Source organism: Balaenoptera musculus, chromosome 1 (assembly GCF_009873245.2).
Source record: "Balaenoptera musculus isolate JJ_BM4_2016_0621 chromosome 1, mBalMus1.pri.v3, whole genome shotgun sequence".
In the NCBI taxonomy this organism is placed as follows: domain Eukaryota; kingdom Metazoa; phylum Chordata; class Mammalia; order Artiodactyla; family Balaenopteridae; genus Balaenoptera; species Balaenoptera musculus.
The window spans coordinates 30,677,261-30,683,260 of record NC_045785.1 but is presented as its reverse complement, the minus strand read 5'-3'; positions in this window follow the sequence as shown (position 1 = coordinate 30,683,260).

Below are 6,000 nucleotides of genomic sequence, written 5' to 3'. Positions count from 1 at the left end.
AGCACTCACCCCACAAACCACTTTCCAAACACATCCCTGCTCAGCATTGTTCCCAGCTCCTCCCAGATCTCGCCTGCTCCCTTCAGATAATTAAAGTTAGGCTGTGTGTTTGTATGTATGTGTGATCTTATTTTTTAAACACACACCCCCACACATACATATGCGTGTATATATACAAACACACACAGCAATTAGAACTATCCATTCCTGCCATCGTCCCTCCTGTGCTAAAAACATGTCCCCACATCGCCACACCATGAACCCAGCATCATGTAGTCACGGGCTCCTGATCTCTCTCTCTCTCTCTCTCTCTCTCTCTCTGTGTCTCACACACACACACACACACACACACACACACACACTGACACTTTCACACACCAGCTCCCTCCCTGGTGTTTCTGGGGGGGGGGGCATGACCTCCCACCCACCTCCAGGGCATCTGAATGGGCTCCCCTCAGAAGAGCCAAGTACCAGGAGGGCTCTGCCTCAACGGCCCCCCACGCACACACCCCCAGTGGACATGTCTCTGGCTGAGCCTGACCAGGGTGGGTCTAGGTATTATTAGGCTGCAGAGACAGCACGGAGGCATATGGTCTCGTACACAAGAAATAATGTTCATGTTAAATCAGACCTCATGCATAATGCATGGTGCCTGATCTCACATTATTTTGGGTGTTCGTCAAAATCAGTGTTCTTTCTTGTGAGGGCTCCTGAAAGGAAGGGGAAAGGGCGTTCGCTAATTGCACCCGCAGCCTGGACCAGGGAGCCGAACGTGCCCTGGGAGCCTCCCTCTGGCCCCACGAGTGGGTCTCATCCCTCTGTCCCCTCTGTCTTTCCACATAGAAGGAGGGGCTGACTCGGGTTTGGAGCAGGCGTGAGGCCCCGTGTTATTTTTATTTCTTTTCTCTCGGCTCTCTTGTCCCCGGAGGGTTCTGGGGAATAGCAGTGGCTTGTCGTCCGCACACCCGATTCATTTGCCGTTTTATGAACTCCCCTTTGATTCATTGCCTCCCTAAGTCAATGATTCACTCCTGATGGCTTTTCAGAAATCCTTCTTCAAAGGCTCCAGATTATTCAGCTCTTAGCAGGAGCAGACTGTGACCCTGCACTGCTACTGCCCTCCCTGCTTACGGTTGGAAATTGTCACCATCCTTGCCTTTCCCCAGGGCTGGCCAGCCTGGAGAGGAGGAAGTGCTCCCTCCATGCAGAAGCTGCTAGAGTTGACCTCAGCAGCTCATGGACAGACCTGGCCCTCTGGCAAAGCCCCTTCCTGCCACTGTGGGTTACCTGCCTTTTCCCATTGTCATCAAAATCCCTGGGGATGCTCTCCATGTCTCAGGAGAGGCAGAGAGCAGAATAGTGAAGCACAGGGGCTGTGGGACCAGAAAGATCTGGGTACAAATCCTGGCTCCACCTCTGATCAGCTGTGTGACTTTAGGCCAGCTCCTTACCCTTTCTGTGCCTCAGTTTTCTGATACGGTGACAATGGCAGTCCCTACATCACAGAGCTATTTTGAGGATTAAGGGACATGAGGTACACAGAGTGCTCAGCATAAGTAGGTGATGGATGAATGAAAGCTGTTTTACTGTGGGGCCTGGGTAGGGCATTGTACAAAAGCAAGTGAACAGGGAAGAAAACCAAAATGTAATGAACTTTTACACGGATCCCACTCCGCCCAAGGCACTCTGACATAATACTTATCCGTGCACTGACTTTGTACTTTATTTTCTTTATCTCACATTAACTATTCCTATTTTGCAGATGAGGAAACTGTTGCCCAGAGGGTTTGAGTGACCTATCCAAGGCAGCAAGACTAGTTAATTATAAAGCCTGGAATAAAACCCATTTTATCTGACACACAGGTCCATGTTATTTTTATACTCCCTGCTGGGGTGAACAGCAGTGTCCAGTGCTTGGGGCATGTGCCCAAAGCAGAGGGGGCTCTAGAACTCAGGACTGGGCCAGGGAGAGAAGTAGGGACCAAGGGTATTAGAGCTAATTAGATCTGCCCCCTTCTCCACCGCCGTGCAATCAGGTAAATCCCATGAGGCTCAGGGAAGTTGCATGAATCACCAAGATGTTCAGGAAGACTTCCTGATGTGTCGATTCAGAGCACTGTGCACTGAGAAGCTACATATAGTGGCTAAGAATGCGGGCCCTGGGATCTGCCCAGGCTTCCATCCTGGCCTCACCACCTCCTACCCATGGGACCTTGGGCAAGCTACTTATGCTCTCCATACCTCAGTTTCCTCATCTGTCAAAAGAAGACGATGACAGTACCTGCCTGGTAGGATTGCTGTGAGGATTAGATGAGAGATGATATACATAAACACTTAGAAGAGAGCCTGGCATAGTGTAAGTGTGCATTAAATATTAGCTATAAAATCAACTTTATATGTACAATATATATTATTGTATAGTTGCTGGGGCTGAAGCAGTGCAGAAAAATAATGCCTAGTGCTTTTTCTACCCCCAGAATTATTTTTCTTCATTCTCAAAACCATTCTGGGAAGAAAAGTTCAAGCTCTCCATTCCCAGTCCACAGATGAGGAAACGGAGGCCCAAGGATTTTGAGGTACTTGCCCAAAATGACCCAGAAAATTAGTGGCAGGTGCAATCTCCTAGCCTGTTCCCCACATCTGACTCTTTGTGGCAACCCCATGCCCCCAGTAATGTGCTCTGAGCCTCTTCTAAGTACTAAGGCTCTGTGCTGGGTTCTGGGTAGACAGCACCCAGAGGGTCAGGGAAGGCCCCATAGACAGTGGTACCATTAAGCTAGACAGTGGTACCATTAATGTGACAGTGGTACGCATTCATGAAGAATGTGTGAGGGCCTCCTAGCTCAGGGCCTGATCCCAAAAAGATAAAACCACTCAGCCCCAATGCCCTCAGACCCCACTAGTTCCCCCTTCCTGAGCCTTCATGCCTCTTCCTGCCCTGCTCAGGACCCTTCCACACACACCCTTTGATCCCAACACAGAAGATTCAACTCAGGGTCAAGGCCCCTAGACCCCACGAAGCCACCCACCATGACACTAATCTAACTATAGATTCCTTCACGTCCCAACTCCTGCTTCTCCTGCAACCCTGCCCAGAGGTTGACCACCAAACCATGCCACAGGGCATCCCAGCCTAAAAGGCAGGGGCCAGGTACCTGGCTCCAGGCCTCACTCTACTGTTGATCTTTAGTATGACCCAAGTTGGGTCATTTGTCATCTCTGGACCTCAATATATGGAATGGGCATTCGCTCGTTTACCTACATCCATCCTACGTCCATCCATTCATCCATTCACCAACCACCCACGAACCCATGCAACCATCCATTCATCCGTCTACCCACCCATCCTCTCATCCATTCATCCATGTACGTACCTCTTCAACCACCCACCCATCCATTTACCCAACCACTCACAATCCACCCACTCATCCAATCATACAATTTAACAGGTCCTATGTTGAGAAGCAGGAACAGACCAGTCCCCCTGTCCTTAAAACGCTCCTGGGTTAGTCTCTTCCCTTTCCTACCTCTCAGTCATATAGAGTAGGCATGTGAGAGCCCAAGGGAGATCACTGTTTGGGAGGAAACAATGAAATCTACTGTTACATCTATGAATCTTGTGTGTCAGTGCACTGGGAACCTCCATGCCCCACTCGTTTCTTCAGGGCCCTACAGAAGATGTAGTCAGTATAGCCTCTGCATGGCCCAAGGATTCCCCTTAGCTCTAAATTCTCATTCCAGGGATGCCAGGTATTAACCTAAACTAGAGAAATTTCAAAGCAAGTGAGGGAGAGAAAGGAGCTTGTGGATATAACTTCTGCCGAGGCTGAAGATCACCACTGGAGCTCAGTTTTTCTACCAGAAATGGCAGCAGTATCTCAGCACCAGAGAGATATGGGGAAATGTTCTGGACCCAGGCCTGTCCCCACCTAGCTGTGTGACCTTGAGTAAGTCCCTGCTATTCTCTGGACCTCAATTTCCTCACCAGTGCAGTATGGGGGGTGGTCTATGGGTCCTCCCAGCTCTGAGGTGGTCCCTCTCCATCCCCACTTCCCTTCCAGACTGGGTGGGCCTGCCACTCTGACAATGGGGCCTCTCTGACCAGCCCACACATGAGGAGGAGTACAAGATGACGTGGCTGGTGTCCACAGCCCTGAGTCCTCTGGCTATTCAACCCCGCCCTCTCCTGACACAAACAACCCTCAGTCACCTCCCCCTCCCACCCCCCAGAATCTGGGCATAGCTGGGGCTTGCTGTGCCCTGGTCACCCCATGAATCACCCCTCTATGGTCCCCGGGGGAGTGGTCCAGGGAGCATCCTACGCCCCATGCGGGGTGAGGGCCAGAATTGCGGCCCTCAAGCAGGCAGTGTCCACAGGAACAATGGAGGCCTGTGGCTGGCAGCCGGAATGCAGCCATTGTCCTGCCCTGGCCCCCAACCCCAAGGCCTCAGGTCCCCAGGCCAGGCAGGCTGGCGTGGGTCGGTGCATCAGGCACTCGTGTGCTGCTTCCCCTCTTTGGGCAGGCGAGCGGGTGGGCCGACGGGCCAGAGCCCACCTCCACACCCCAGCTCACAAAGGATCCCATGCACAGGGTGAGGAGAAGCGAGGCAGGACCCAAGGAAGCCAAGCCGTCCTCGGACCCACCCATCCCTAGGGTACTTGGAGCAGACTCAGAGAAGGGGCCTCACAGCTCCAAGACCCAAGCTATACATCACAGTGGGGAGGGGGACCACATTAGAATAATGCAGGATTAGAGTGGGGTTGCTATAGCGACGTATTAGGGCAATACATCTAGGGAGCCCGGCCCCTTGGTGATGTATGACTCTGCTCAGCTGAGGGGAGCAGGGGGAGGGGACATTCCCACCCCTCCGAGGGGAGAGCAGACACCAAACATGCTCTTCACTGGGGGAGAACATCTGCCTTGGACTCCAAAAATAGGCTTCTCAGAATCCTGTCAAGACTGAGAGAGATGCCCTGCCAATCCAATCTCCAACAACCCCACTGGGGTCCACGCTCAACTCAGCTTCAACTTCAAATCCCAACTCCAGCCTCTGCCTCAGCCTCTGTGCCCCACGCCAACCTCAGCCCCAGCCTCCATCGCAGCCCCTCCAGGCTCTCTCCTTTCTGCTTCAGTGCTAAGGACGATTCCCATACTACCTCCCCAGCATCCAGTGGGGTCAGCAGGACTATATGAGGGTGGGGGAGGGGCAAAGAAGGAGGGAGGGAGGGAGGGAGGAGCACCCAGAAATACCCATCAACCAAACCATCAAAAGTGTTAATTCGAGAGAAGCCTGGAGAAAAAGGCTGAGGGCACCCATGCTGTCCCCTTCTCACCCACAGGCCTCCCCAAGCCAGCATCGGGGCACCCCACCCCCACCTTATCCCAGATCTGGGAATTTAACTTCCTTCTATATACTCCCAGGGCCACCACTGGGGTATTGGGGTGGACTAGCCCTAGAGTGAAACTTGGATGAGGCTCCCAGCAAAGGAGACCATGCTAAAATACTTCCATGTGATATTTGTAATATTGTGTGACAAAGTCAGACCATGAGATCCCTTTCAAAGTGCTATATCAAGTTATTTGTACTGCTTGCCCCATCTCAGAGGCCGCCCCCCCCACCATACTCAACCCTCTGGGGACTTCGGGAAAAGATTCTCTTGAGATAACCTGCTTGGCTATATCCACCTTGATGAGAAGAGGCAGGACAGATAACCCCCTCCAAGAATCACAGGAGTGAGGGAGGGATAAATTAGGAGGTTGGGATTAACATATACACACTACTGTACATAAAATAGATAATCAACAAGGATCTACTGTATAGCACAGGGAACTATACTCAATAATCTGTAATAACCTCTATGGGAAAAGAATCTGAAAAAGAATAGATATATGAATATATGTATAACTAAATCACTTTGTTGCACACCTGAAAATAACACAACATTGTAAATCAACTATACTCCAAAATAAAACTTAAAATGTTTTTAAAAAAGAAAAT